This window comes from Penaeus japonicus, unplaced genomic scaffold, assembly GCF_977035675.1.
Source record: "Penaeus japonicus unplaced genomic scaffold, GWHDUDI00000001_assembly GWHDUDI00000017, whole genome shotgun sequence".
Lineage (NCBI taxonomy): Eukaryota > Metazoa > Arthropoda > Malacostraca > Decapoda > Penaeidae > Penaeus > Penaeus japonicus.
Window position 1 is genome coordinate 23,129,443 of NW_028234419.1, and position 15,619 is coordinate 23,145,061.

Below are 15,619 nucleotides of genomic sequence, written 5' to 3' on the forward strand. Positions count from 1 at the left end.
ATATATATATATATATATATAATATGTATGTGTGTGTGTGTTATATATGTGTGTGTATATATGTGTATATATATACGCGCGCGCGCGCTTACATATACATGCACACACGTATACATAAATTCCACCGTTTGTGCGTCCACCTGTCTTCCCTCCTTCATCCCATCTTGATCCCATACACGTTTACTCTCCTTTCCCCATCATCCGTGTCGCCCGATGTTGTCATGTCATTTCTTCACGGCGATTTGGCAACGCGTCGCTCGTCGTCACAACGGTTGCGATAGTTCAGGCCCAAACTTGCAACAGGAAAAACACGATCGAGTGTTTATCAAGATCGTGCAATACAGCTGACATCAACCAAAATATCACATTTGTTTATTTGCTCGTAAGCGGATTAAAAAAAACAAACATACAAAAACAATAAAAAAACGCGGTCGCACACAAGTACAAGCACAAACACACCTATGAAAATCATCGCTATTGTAAAACTGTGGAGGTCGTCTCACCAGCAAGCAATGCCCCTCCCCCCCAACACCTCTCCCCTCATCCCAAAGCAAGCAATAACCCCCCCTTCACCCTTCACCCTCACCCACAATAACCCCCAATCTTTTTTAAACCACACCAGACTCTTAAAATGGGAGATTGTGCAATACGCGTGCGCTCATCTCCAGAGCAAGCAAGCAAAAGCGAAGGTAAGAAAGCAAGCAAGAGAGCATACATGAGTTGGCGTGTCCTAGACCTGCTGAACGCTGGTCAATTCCGATCGGCACTCAGAAGCCAGAGGGGGGGGGGTTAGGGGGAAGGGGAAGGGGTGGTGGTGGTGCAGGGGGAGATGGATTTTCTTTCTTTAATTTCCTCTTCCCTCTTCCTCTCTTCTTCTCTCTTTCTCCCTCTTCCTCCCACACATGAATATACACACCTTTACATACACAAGCAAACACATTGTCTACTACCACGCCACGCCACGCCACAGGCCACCACACCTCTCACGCTCTCAACACGTGTGGGAAATGCCGTGGCGCGAAATGAAAAGACAACAGCGCTGATGTATTATCGCGAGCGCAGACCGGAACCACGAATGGGGGTGATGATGATAATGATAGCCGGCATCATGCAACTCTAATTCTCATTCTGTGATCAGTGTGCTTGCGATCTCTCTCTCTCTCTCTCTAATACAAAGGTCAGCATAGCGCGCGTGTGCCCGTGTGTGTGTGTGTGTGTGTGTGTGTGTGTGTGTGTGTGTGTGTGTGTGTGTGTGTGTGTGTGTGTGTGTGTGTGTGTGTGTGTGTGTGTGTGTGTGTGTGTGTGTGTGTGTTTATTGTGTGTGTGTGTGTGTGTGTGTGTGTGTGTGTGTGTGTGTGTGTGTGTGTGTGTGTGTGTGTGTGTGTGAGTGTGAGTCTGTGTGTGTGTGCGAGTCTGTGCGTGTGTGTGTCGGTACGGATAGACAAGACCTTGAAACAGGCGCTTGCAAGGATTACAAGCTGCGCCGTGACCTTGTGTTGGGCCCTCGCCATCTCACCACGACCCTTACGCGCTCAAGAACACACGCAACACACGTGCGCACACACACTCTCAATCTCTCTCACCTGCTTTTAAGTAGAAACACCAAGTAAAGAACGCACAATGCCCAAGAAAAATACATATACACAAACAACGTATACAAACAAACAAACACACACACACACAAATATCAGTGTTATATATACACACATACGTCAGGGAATCAAGTGATAAGGTTACCTTCCGGGGTACGAATATAACCATAATGCATGTGTGGGTGCCCTACATCCCCTCCCCCCCCTCCTCCCCTCATTTTTATCCCTCGACCCTCTTCCCCTTCTTATATCTCACACCACCCCCTCTCTCTCCTTCCCTACCATTCCCTTCCCCTCATTCTTCTCCTTCCTCCCCTTCTTTCATCCCGCCTCTCTTCCCCTCCTCCTCCCCCTCCCCCTACCCCGTCCCCTCCGCCAACACACCCACCCCTTTTGGCTGTGGCTCTCGGCTCACCCTACACCTCGCCCACACCGCGTAACCGGATCGCAATCCTTTCACCCTCCTCTCGACGCCATTATTGAAACATCATTCCCGATTACGTCTCACGACCCCCCCTTTCCCCCCTTTCCTCTATCGCCAGGCCTTTGTCAAAGCGGAATCTTGTGCCCTTTTTTGCTCCTCGTTTTCCTTTTTTTTTTAAATGATGCCTTTTTTATTTATCTTTCTTCCATTCCTCGTCGTCGATTCTCTTTCAAATCTTCTCTCTCGTTCTCTCACACTCCTACTTCTTTCTTGATCTCGACCTCCTCCCTCTCCGTCTCCTTTTCCCTTTCCCTCCTCTCTCTCTCTCTCTCTCTCTCTCTCTCTCTCTCTCTCGTCTCCCCGAACAACTAAAATTTGCTTTCCACTTTAAGGCTGAGAGGAAAAATAAAGGTCTTTCTGACAAGTTTATCGTCAGGCGGAGGATGTCCCCGGCGCCCTTCCGCCTTCGGTGCCCTTTGGGGGACGCTCTCACCCCTCCATCTATCTCTTACTCTATCTCTCTCGGTTTTTTGTCTATCTGTCACTATCTCTGTCTTAAGTTTACTTTCTTATTAACGTATTCTCTCTTGAATCTTCACTCTTCCTATTTTCCTCAACCCCATAATTCTCTCATTTCCTTTTTTCTTTCTTCTTACTGTCATCTTCCTCTCCTTCGATGTTGTCTTCCTCCTCCTCCTCCTCCCCCCAACATAGGTGGGCGAGCACACCGCATACTTGGACCTTGTTCTCGGAACTCCCGCCACCTGGCAACACCCTTTGGTGGCACCCTTTGCTTCCTCTGCATTCACAAGCCGTGTTATTTCATCTTGCACACAGAATGCCCTGTGCATGCATTCAAAAGTTACATAAGGACATTACCTCGTGTATTACATAAAGGGTTTTACGGGTTGTCGAATTCGGATAAACACGTCTCCCTCTCTTCCTCCTTTTTGTTTCTCTCCCTTTCCCTCTCTTTGTCCCATTTTCTCCTCCTCCCCCTCCCTCTCCCTCACCTTCCCCCCTTTTCTCCCTCCTCACTATCCGTCTCCTTCCCACTTTCTTCGACGACGGTGTTGCTCCCTAGTAGCGAAGCGACCCTTGCGATCTCCAGTCCTACGACGAGGCCGAAAGCGGAGCCTCAGCCCCTCCCCACCCGCGCCGCCGTCGTAGGGGCGGCTATTGCCGACGTCAGCCTCGCCTCACACGCGCTTAGCCACTCGTCTTATGTACGCCGGGTATCGCCCCAGAGATACACTAAGTAGAGGCCCGCGTCTGGTATTCTTTACACGAAAAAAAGGAAAAGAAAAAAAAAGTCTAGGGATCGACATGTGAATGTGTGCGCGGCGTCTGCCAGTGACTCAGAGGGGAAGCATCTCAAGAGACCACGGCGCCCCTCGTCTCTCCCGCCGTGCCATACCTGGCGCTGCCAGAGCACATGTCATTCAGACCAGCGGCAGCGGCGACGGCGGAGGCGCCAGACGTCATGAGACGATGAGTGGCGCTCACGGATCGCCATCGCCCCGCAACTGCTCAGTGGTGTCCCCCCCCCCCCCTACGCGTCGTCGGCGAGTCTAGGAAACCCGGCCTGCGACGCACTGCTACGGGGGGCCCCCTTTTCGGCAGGCTAGGCCAGTGCAGGCCGAGACAAGGCGAGTCAGAAGGTCGGGAGTTAGCAGGCGGCGGCGCAAAGACAAGTGGCGATGCGATGGGACATTAGGAGGAGAGTGACTGCCATAAAGTGGCACGTGCGTGAAGGACAACACACAAGGAAGGTGGGGTGGGGATGGGAGGTGAGGGGCACGTGCCATAGAGGTTCACAGGTGGACAAGTACAGAACCCCCCGCCCCCGCCCCATTCAACCTCTAACCCAACCCCCACCCCTCAGACGCATTTTCTTATCGCCTCTCCATTTGCACTATACTGCTACTATTATCTAAAAATAAATAAAATAAAAATAAGTGTACAGAACAGAGTGGGCTAAGCAAAGGAAAACAAACGACATAAACGAAACAAAAGAGAAAGGAAAACCAAAACAAAAGGAAAGAAACAACACAGAGGAGGGAGGAATAGGAAAATATGTGTTAAAGCAATAGGCGATTTATTACAGCGACAAGTTGATCTGAAGTTTCGAATGTCTTCATCAGCGGCGATTCAAGAGAGAGAGAACATCACGTGAACGAAAACTTACACAAGGGAGGGGGAGGGGGAGGAGGGGAGGGAGGTAGAGAGAGGGAAAGACAGATAATAAAGAAAGAATGAAAGGTAGAATAAAATACAGAATGAGAGAGAGATAAGCGAAAGGGGGTAAGGGGTAGATTGGAAGAGAGGGAAGGAGGAGGAGGGGGGGAGGGGGGTGCCAACAGCTCAGCCTATGAGTGGCACCTGTCCAATATACATGGGGATAACATCCGTCTCAACGTCACCTTAGTGCTGACAGTGACAGATGCAGAAGTGACGTGCGCGTGCGTGCGTGCGTGTGTGTATGTATAATTCTCTCTCTCTCTCTCTCTCTCTCTCTCTCTCTCTCTCTCTCTCTCTCTCTCTCTCTCTCTATATATATATATATATATATATATATATATATGTATATATATATATATAAATATATATATAAACATATACATATGTACATACATACATACATACATATGCATGCATACATACTTTATATATAATATATATAAATATATATATATATATATATATATATATATATATATATATATATATATAGTGTGTGTGTGTGTGTGTGTGTGTGTGTGTGTGTGTGTGTGTGTGTGTGTGTGTGTGTGTGTGTGTGTGTGTGTGTGTGTGTGTGTGTGTGTGTGTGGGCGCGCGCGCGAGCGAGCGCATTTGTAACTTGGGAAGAGTAGGGAACAGAGGAGGGGGGAAGGGAAGGGGCGGGGAGAGGCAGTGGGGAATGTAATGCGTACAATGCTGTCCCGTGACGAGGGTGCCAACACGGCAGTCTCGGGAAGGGATGATGAGCCGTCATGCCGTATAACAACAGCTAATGGCCACGTTATTGACACTCGAGTGGCTCCTGCTACTAATTGGATTGAGAAGGCATGGCTGAAGGGAGGAAGAGGGGAAAGGGAGGGAAAGGCAGAGAGAAAGGAAGAAGGAACAGGAGAGAGAAAGAGAGAGGGATAGGGAAGAAGGGGAATAGGAGAGGGAAAAGGACAGAGAGAAGGAATGGAGAGAAGAAATGAGGAAGAAGGGATAAAGTTAATTAAAAGAGGAGTAAGAGCAATGGGAAAGGAAGGAGAAGAGGAGAGAAGGAGAATAAGAAGGAAGGGGAGGAAGATGGAGGGGGAGGAAGAAGGAAAAGGAGAGAAGGACAGATAGGGAAACCGAGAAGTGGAGAAGAAGAAATGAGAGGATGAGGAAAGGAAATGAAGGGAGGAGGAGGAAAACGAAGAAGTGAGGGCGGGAGTAGGGAGGTGGGAAGGAGGAATAAAGGGAAGGGAAGGGAAGGGAAAGAGGAATCAAGGGAAAGAAAGGGAAGAGAAGGAGGAATCAAGGGAAGGAAAGGGAAGAGAAGGAGGAATCAAGGGAAGGAGAGGAAGATTAGTGGGTCGGGAGGGGGGACGGGGCAGGGGAGGAGAAGGAAGGATACCACAGACACATGACTAAACCCATTGTGACCATCCGTGTGCAGTGACGTACCTGGCGATGGCACTGGCACAGCTCACCTGCTCTCACTCTCCCCCCCCCTTCCCCTACCGCCTCTGCCCCCCACAGGAAGGTCACCGACGCGCCTCCACCACAACAATGTCACACTAACTCGTCTCGGAAGGTCACCACGTGAAGAGAGACCGCGCAGCATCAGCGCCATCTTAGCGCCGTTTGCCTTCTTGCTGACTGACTGACTGGCTGACTGACTGGCTGACTGACAGAGAGAGCGAATGACTGGTCTAGAGGACTGAATGGCTGTCTCGGGAGGGAGATGAGGTGACTGAATGGCTGGGCGGGGAATAGAACGATTCACCGTGACTGGCTAAGAGACTAAGCGACTGAATGACAGGATAAGATAACGAGTGACCGACGTGACTGGGCAAGTGAAAGACTGGACTAAACAAAAAGCTCGAATACGCCATGGCAAAAACATGGGGCAAACAAACAAACAAATCACGGCAAAGTAACACGCAACACAGCAAAGTCCCACACAAGAACAAGGTGAACTGCAGAAAGGAGTCTGAAAGGGTAGCGAGAGAGAGAGAGAATTTCTCCTTATAAGGCATGTCTAGGTCACAGGTGAGAGGAACGAGGAGAGGAAAAGGGGGGGGGCGGAGGGAGGGAAGGAGGGAGTAAGGGCGAGGAGGAGGTGGTGGGGAAGGGAGAGAGGGAGGGGGAGGAAGAGGGAGAGAGTCAAGAGGACGAGGACGGGGATGAGGGAGAGGGAGGGAGGGAGGGAGGAGGAAAAGGGTCAGGGTAAGAGAGGTGATGGAGAGAATACTTAAATCAAAGGATGCTGGTGGAATTGGTGACAAGGATAAACAATACACAGAACGAAAAGGCCGATGGAGACAGAGGCAGAAGTAGATATTCGACAATCTTCTACTTAATTAAGACAAATTAGCATGCAAGATCGCAAACGCAAACATATCTACATATAATCACGTAAGCGCACGCACGTACAAACACGCACGCATGCATAAACTCCCTCCCTTCCTCCCTCTCCCTCTCTCTCTCTCGAACATACATACACACAGACGTACAAACATGCATACTCACCTATACATATACATATACATACACACATACATACACACACACACACACACACACACACACACTCGAGCACACGCAGATTCATCCCCGCGGGAAACTCGCCTCCTCCGCCCCCTATTAGGTCAAGGGCCCGGGCCATTCTGCAGCGGTGGCGATTCCCCGCGATAAGATAAGGGAGGAACCACTTGACGTGACAGACAAAGTACACAATACTAAACTCCCCTATCGTCGTCCGATGATAGGCCACGACCCTCTCTCTCTCCTCTTCGCCCTCTTTTCGGCCGCTATGCCTCTTCCTCTTCGTCCTCTTTCTGTCTTCCTCCTACCTCCCCCCTACTCTTTACTCTTTTTTTAAGTTTCTCTTTAACCTCTTCTCTCTCTTTATGCCTCTTTACTTCCTCTTCTCTTCTTCCCCTCGCTCCTCTTCTGATCGTTCTTTCTCCCTCTTCTTCCCTTTCATTGCCAGTTACTCCATCAACCCCAAATCACTTTTGTTTTTGTTTTCCATTTCCTTAATTATTGCTTCTTTCCTTCCTCATGTCTATCCTCCACCTTGCATGTGCACTCCATCTCTACCTTTCTTTCTCCCTTCCTTCGTACCTTCCTACCGTCCTTCCTTCCTTCTTCCTTACCTTCGCACTGGTCCAACCAGTCAACCATTCATCTTCCTTTCCCTGCCCCTCCCTACACCAGGGCCCCTACCCTAATCAATCTCTACCCCCGTCCCCCATCCCCCATCCCTACCCCTTCCCAGCACGCGTATCCCTGACAGATGGCACCCACAAGGCACTCGACCCCCTCTCCTCCTCCTTTGACCCCCCCTAAACCTTCTTCCCCCTCCCCCTCCATTCCCCCCTCAAGCACTTTAACGCCGCGGGACGTCCTATCGCTGTGCCAAAACGCTCTCTTGCAGACGTGAATTTATAGACGGAGAAAGTAAAAAAAATGCTTTGAAGAACTAGGGTTATGAAGAGAATAGGGAGGAGAAGGAGATGAGATAAGAGAAAAGAGGTGGAGACCGAGGTAGAACTGAAATAAAGGAGCACAAGACAAAAAAAACAAACACACAAATATATATATATATATATATATATATATATATATATATATATATATATATATATATATATATCAGTATTAACAAAACAATTGCAAAGTTGAAAATGCTCGTTTTACTAATCCTTTACCTAAGCACTGTAAGTACTAAAGACATCGCGTCAAACTGTCTGACTCGTCTAAGAAACAAAGAAATTTAACCCAAAAAAAAGAAAAGAAAGAAAGAAAAAACAAACGGGAAAAACAAAGTACCAGACATCCCGTTTTTTGTAAGCGAGGAACGGAAGCGATGGGGAACCTAACTACACTTTTTCCCTTTTGTCCTTGGCAGGAAAAGGACGTTAGTACAGCCAGCTCGTGTCTGCTAACAAAAACCAAAGACAACAAATGAAACCGGAGAAAACAGAAGGAAAGGGGAAAGAAAGACAACCGCAGAAAAAAAAACGTAGGAAAGGAGCAAACACAAAGAATGTAAATAAGAACGAGCGGCAAAGCATGATGCATGGAACAAGTTCGAAACGCGTCAATTGCATCATTGCTTTTGGAGTTCTCACTTACGCCTTTTCTAATTGGGGCAAAAGAGAAGGAAAGGTGAGGAAAAAGGGAAGGCAAAGGTAAGAAGAAAGCTTTAAAAAGAACGAAAAATTAAGAAACGCGAGGAGGACCATGGCCAATGCATGCACTTGGAGGCGTAATAGTAGAAGTGAGTGAGTGAAGGAAGGGGAGGAGGGAAGGGAAGGAAGGGAAGGAAAAGAAGGGAATGAGTGAGGGAGGGAAACGGTAGATGCACAGTGACCGTGTCCTGCCCCTACCTACCCAGCCCAACCCCAATCCCAACCCCACACCCTTACCAACTCCTCCCCTCCCCTCCCCTCCCCTCCACTTTACCCTGCCAAGTTAACTGACCCTCAGGAGTCGCCACCGTTAACTCGGACTGCCCCTCCCCACCCCCTCCCCTCCCCTTCCTTCCATCTCTCCTCTCTGCCTCCTCCCTTCCCCTCCCCTCCCCTCTCTCGGTGTCGCGCGAACCCTGCAGGTATTTACGGAACCTCAACGGGGCATTTTGCAAAGACCAAAATATTGCTTTACGAGACTGGAGGAGGTCGAAGACACGGAGGAAAGTGAGGGAAGGAAGGACGAAGAAAAAAGGCAAAGGGAAAAAGTGAGGGAAGGAAGGACGAAGAAAAAAAGGGCAAAGGAAAAGGGAGGAGGAGGAGGAGGAGGAGGAGGAGGAGGAGGAGGAGGAGGAGAGGATGTTTAACGAAAGGAGAAGAGGAAAGGGAGAGGAGTAGTGAAGAGAAATATCAAAAGAAGAGAAAGAAAGAAAAAAAAAGGAATATAAAAGAGGAAATTTAAAAAAAGGAACAGAGCAATGAAGAGAGAACTTAAAATAAAAAACTTTTAAAAAAGAAGTTAAAAGCTAAAAGACAAAGAGACTACAGTTCCTTTCCCGTGCAATGCGATACAGGAAATCCCACAGCTCAAACGCCCGGCATCCAGCGATCGGGAAAACAGTTACTTCCGCGGCCAAAAAAGAAAGAGAAAAGAACGAAAAAAATCTGCGATGCATCCCCCACCCCCATCAAGCAAAAGTAATCTCTTCGAAAAACAAAAACAAAAGAAAATCAAAGTTTAATGAACACATACATAGTAATAAATAAATAAATAAATAAATAAATATATATGCATATATATATATATATATATATATATATATATTATATATATATATATATATATATATGAACAAATAAGAGACAGAGAAGAGAGAAGAGAGAGAGAGAGAGGAGAGAGAGAGAGAGAGAGAGAGAGAGAGAGAGAGAGAGAGAGAGAGAGAGAGAGAGAGAGAGAGAGAGAGAGAGAGAGAGAGAGCTAAACAAGCAGAGAGAAACACACAGAGAAAAAAAAAATAAAAGAGAAAGATATATAAAGAAAAATAGAAAGAGAAAGAAAGCAGCAACAGCCAATGAATTTAGGAGAAAGAGGGGGGGGAAAGAATGCAGCGCTGACGACGGCGGAGGCTAACTGCAAGAACAGGCCCAAAATAACCCCCAAAGATGGACCGGGAGAAGGCAAATTGCTACCCATGTGGTGGCTGTATGAAGGGAAGGTCATCAACACAAGTTACGCAATGAATCACAGGCAGAACCAAGAAAGGAGGGAGTGGAAGGACAAGTGAAAGGGGAAAGCAAGTGGAGAAAGAGGAGAGAGAGAACGAGAGAGAGGTAAGAGAGAGGAGAGAGAGGAATGATCGACGAGAGAGAAAAGATGGCAGGGAGAAAAATAATAAAAAAGCGAGAGAGACGGGGGTTTGAGGAGAGAATGGCTAGAGGACTGGCGGATGGAGGAGGAGAGCGCGTAGGGGAGATAGGAGTCGAGGTGGGGAAGGAGGAGCTATGTGACAAGGAGGGGAAAAACGTCAAGCAGGTGACACAGGACACAGATTGCATAATGCAGTATTTTGGTGCTTGTGCATCACCAAGGGTCTGGGTGAGTGTAGGGGGAGGGTAAGAAGAGGACAAGAGGGGAGGGGAGAGGGGAGGAGAGAAGAAGAGAGGAGAAAGGGGGGGGGGACAGGAGAGCGGAGAGATGAGAGAGGAGAAGGGGGAGGGGGAGGAAGGAGAGAGAAAGAAGAGAGAAGAGAGTGGGGAGGAGGGAGGGGAAAGGGGAGAGAGGAGACAGAAGGTATATTTGTGCACGAGTCGCCAATTTCCCCCCACACACTGTCGAGCCCTTCGCTATCAGCCCACGACGCCGTAAAAATAAAGTCTTATCCCCGTGGAAAATCATAACCTTCAAGCCACTCCACCTGAACCGCAATCGATAATATCATCACACACACACACACACACACACACACACACACACACACACACACACACACACACATTCCCCACATACCCACTCAGACCCATACACAAAAAAGCAAATCATCTATTTACTTTTCGGAAACCATTAAGTTAACCACACCCACAAGGTCTTACCCCCCCCCCTTCCCTTCCCTTCCCTTCCCTTCCCTTCCTCTTCCCCTTCCCCCACCCAAATTCCCCACTTCTGTAGAACGGCACGACAGATACTTTACAAACAATACAAGGACGAGAAGATGAAGAGAGAGCGAGAGATGCAATAACTCCCGTGAATGAATAATGGAAGAGTCGGAAATAAAGATTTACATGATAATAATAACAACAGCAATAACAATAACAAAATTATTAGTAATCATGATGATAGCTATACTGTAAATATAAAAATAACACCTATAATAGTCACAACAGTATCAATAATAAAGAAATTAATTTTAATAATGATAAAAATAATAACTACCACTATTATCCATAACCTGACCATTGCCCTAGAAAAATAACAAGAACAACAACAACAATATATAATAACAATAATAATAAATGATGATAATAATAACAATTACTATAGCCAGGAGAAGAGACTATAAAACAAGCGATGCCAGCCACCTTATACCTCGTTCCTGGCACGTACGACTACAAATCCCTATCACGTTACTTCCTCAGGGACGGAAGAGGATGAAGAAGAGGAAGATGAGGAGGAGAAGGGAGGGAAGGGGAAGGAGGAGGAAAAGAAGGAGGAATAAGAGATAGGAGAGAGATGGTCCCCGATGCCCAGGGTCGCAGGGTGAGGGGCGGGGAAGGGGAAGGGGAAGGGGGTGGTAGTGTCACCAGATGAAAGAAAAACAAACGATGTATTTTTTTTCAACATGGGTAACTTGTTTACTTATCTGACTCCGAAGGCCTTTCTTAAGCCAACTAACAGATAGTACTATTAGTGAGAGGACAAGAAAGTTTATGACAACATGCAATAAATAAGAAAGAGAGAAAAGAGAGAAAAGAGAGAAAAGAGAGAAAGAGAGAGAGAGAGAGAGAGAGAGAGAGAGAGAGAGAGAGAGAGAGAGAGAGAGAGAGAGAGAGAGAGAGAGAGAGAGAGAGAGAGAGAGAGAGAGAGAGAGAGAGAGAGAGAGAGAGAGAGAGAGAGAGAGAGAAAGGGAGCGAGAAAGGGAGAGAGAAAGGGAGAGAGATAAAAACACTCGACAAATACCTAAAATTGCATTCAGTCGACGTACACTAGTTTGTTTGTTTGTTTGTGTGCTTGTTTATTTGCTTGTTTCTTTTCCGTCTAAATATCACCAGGAACTTTTGACGAATGTGAAACTGACCAACACTGCGACAATGTTGGCTATTGGTGATGATGATGATGATGAAGACGACGGCGACGACAACACGAAGGTAAACACGAAGGTGAACATGAAGGATAGATGGGACAGGGAGAAGGACGAGGAGTATGTATCTCCACCATATCCTTCACGCCCCTTGAAAACCATTTGGCGCCTGGGACAGACTACGCAAGGAAGGATAGGAGAAGAAAACTGGGAAGGAGGGAAGGAGGGAAGGGGGGAAGGGGGAAAGGAGAGGAGAGGAGAGGAGAGAAGGAAGGAGAAAGATATGAGTATGTGGAGCCACAGAGAAAGACGAGGAGGAGGAGGAACAAGAAAATAATAAAGAGAGTATGAGACAGAGAAAAAAAAACGAAAAACAAAAAGACAGAAAGAAAGACATTTGCCAAACCAACCTGCCAAGAATCCTACACGATTCACCAAGTAAAAAAATGTCTGGCATGATCTTGCAATAAGCACTCTTAACAAAGACCCCCCCTAACCCCGCTCACCCCCCACCCCCTTCCTTGGACCAGAAGGACAAAGGGTATGTGTTGCAAAGGGAGACATAAATGACCAGGGGTGAGGGGAGGGGCCTGGGTAAACCCTGGCACGGTCATTAAGAAGGGGGAGGGGGAGGGGGAGGAGGAGGGGTTAAGAGGTGATGAGAGAGGGAGAGAGAGAGAGATGGATAGAGATAGATAGAGGGAAAGGAGATATCAACCTAGAATTACTCAAAATAAACTTTGATGTTGGTTACAGTGGATAAGTATTCAGTTTCCATAACTACATAGTGCCAGTTACAATCCACAAGTCTAAAGCATTATTTACTTACACTATTTAGGAAAATAAATGTATTAACACACAAGATAGTTTAAAGGCCTTCTGTATACAAGAACGAGATAGAATGAAGAACAAAAGAGTAAAAAAGAAAGAAAAGCAAATCTTGTAATCCGAAAGAGAGAAGACTGAAATATAGAAAAAAAATACAAATCCAAAAAGAGTGATGAACGAAAGATAGAAATTACACAAAATCCAAAAGAAAGAAGAAGATAAAACAGAGATAGAAAAAAAATCATCCCCAAGTAAACCATTAGCGCCTGGCACTCACGGTGTTTCACGCTTCCTGTGCCAGCGTCTCTTTCACGGTCAGGTTCTTCAGGTTTCCTCTCTCTCTCTCTCTCTCTCTCTCTCTCTCTCTCTCTCTCTCTCTCTCTCTCTCTCTCTCTCCCTCTCTCTCTCTCTATGGCGTGAGTGGGTGGGGGTGGCGTTAGTGGGCAGGGGGAAACGTGAGTGGGGGGGCGTGTGTGGGCGAGGGGTGGGCGGTGGAAAACCAGGGGGGACGTGTGTGGGCGAGGGGGGGACGTGTGTGGGCGAGGGGGGGACGTGTGTGGGCGGGGGTGGGCGGCGGGAAGGTAGGGGGGACGTGTGTAGGCGGGACATGGGGGAAGGGCCCCTGTTTATTTTGAATGGGTTTGCATGTGTGTGATCGTGTTGTGTCGAAATTAAAGGTATATATTAGAAAAATATATGAATATAGCACAACGATGACAACACAAGATAAGATAAGAAAAACAAGATAAGAGAGAAAAGTAGAAGAATGAGAGGAAAAAGAGGAAGGAGAGTAAAAAAACAAAAGAGAAGAGTGAAACAGGAGAAGTGAAGAGAAGAGAGCGAGCGAGGAGAGATGCACCCAGAGCCATGGCCACCAGTGGGCACCAGGACGGCGCCACGTAAGCCTTGACATTCCCACGGTGCCAGTGCCACAGGGTGGCTTGCTCGCGGTGTTGACTTGCTCGCTTGTTTCTCTTTACTTTGAGAGAAGTGGCAAAGGAGGGAGATAACAAGGAAGATAACAGGGAGAAAAGAAATTAGGAGAAAACAAATAAAGGGAGAGATAAGAGAGGAGAGAATAATTGGAAAGTAAATAAGGTAAAGAAAAAAAGACACGAAAAAACAAAAAAGAGAAGAGAAGAGTGCGTGAGTTCGTGATCGACTATATGAGTGAGTCCGTGAGTATTTGTAAAGGCGAATAAGAGCCAAGAGGAGCGCGTACGAAAACTAATGGCAAGTTATGCTGTCATCCCACTCATCACGTGAAGCACCGACGCTTCCGACGCTTCCGACGCCCGCGCGGCAGTGGAGCGTCGCGCACGGCGAAAGGTGTTGCGCTTCGTTCCAATTACCGGGCGCAGTCCCCGCCGGCGGCGTGACAGCGTCGAGCAGGGCGGAGGGAGCCATTCGCTTGCGTTCTGCGACTCGCTATTACGAAACTAAGTATCCGGAAATTTTCAGCAAAACTCCCTGGCGCAACAGACTAGGGGGGGTGGGGGGGGTCACCACTGCAGAAACCAGACTTCTCTCTGCCCTCAGGCTGCGACGCTCGCCGCGGTGGATGCTAAGAGTGCACCTTCTCTCCCTCTCTTCTTGCCTTCGCCGAACACGCAAGCACGCACAAACACAGATATTCACATACGAGTATAACAAATACCCCGCCCTATGCTAGTTCCTCCACCAAACAAACGCCACTCCGTCTCCATCGCCATCATCTCCCCCTCGGTTCTCCATCCCCGCAGCATCTCCGCGGCCGCCCAAAGATCATCTAAGGCTCCCTCCTCCAGTCCAACCTTGGGAGTCCCAGCTTCAGTTTCCCCGATCTCAGTTAATTCATAATTACTGGAAATCGCCTGCAAAGCCGTGCGCGGGCTGGATGTCCTTGGGAATAACCAGAGAGAGAAAAAGAGAAAAGAAGAGAGAGAGGGAGAGAGAGGGAGAAAGAGAGAGAGAGAGAGAGAGAGAGAGAGAGAGAGAGAGAGAGAGAGAGAGAGAGAGAGAGAGAGAGAGAGAGAGAGAGAGAGAGAGAGAGAGAGAGAGAGAGAGAGAGAGAGAGGGAGGGAGGGAGGGAGGGAGGGAGGGAGGGAGGGAGGGAGGGAGAGAGAGAGAGAATTTCCTTAATGAATATGCTATTTAGTTTCTTCATGCTGGCAGCAAGAGCGGAGGAAGCTCTGACGCGGCTGTTCGAGTAGAACGAGAGGTCCAGATTTTCCAGTCGACAGAGAGAATACACCCCATGACCTAGCACCGGTTCCTAGTTACCGATGCAGAGCTAAAGAGGAGTATGTATCTCCTTCAACCCATCTAAAGAGTCCTGAGCGAGTGCCCACTATCACCCTACAACCAACAGACAACGATATGAAAAAACTCAACATGCGACACGATTTTCTTCCTTCTACGAAACGAGACTTGAATCATTGCGTGTTAGTTCATGGGTAATTTTACCTGGAAAATACCTGAGGTAAGAGAACTAATCCCCCCCCCTACCTCATTCTCCTCTTCCTCCTCCTCCTCCTACCTCTCAGCCCCACTCTACCCTTCCCCCTTCCCTCGGGGCAAGGATTGGGATTGAGGTGACGGTGGTGGGGAGCAAGACGAGGAGGGCAGGGTGAGGTGGGGAGGAAAGGGAGAGGGGGAGGGAGACGGAGGTGAGAGAGCGAGAGAACCGGTCAGACAGGGTTGTCGGGCACCTGAAGGCAGCCCAGTAACGTCACACGTACCCCCGTGTTTCCCATAAAAATCGTCACAGGTGTTCCCGGAATGCAGCGCGCACGCACACCTGCTCGAGCGCCCTTG

At 48.0% G+C, this 15,619-nt stretch overlaps 1 protein-coding gene across 7 annotated transcripts in view; it reads right to left on the minus strand.

Annotated features, from left to right (window-relative positions):
- LOC122246580 (protein gustavus) overlaps positions 1-15,619 on the minus strand; it is a 141,599-nt gene that overhangs the window by 14,161 nt on the left and 111,819 nt on the right. The gene's annotated exons all lie outside the window — the stretch shown is intronic.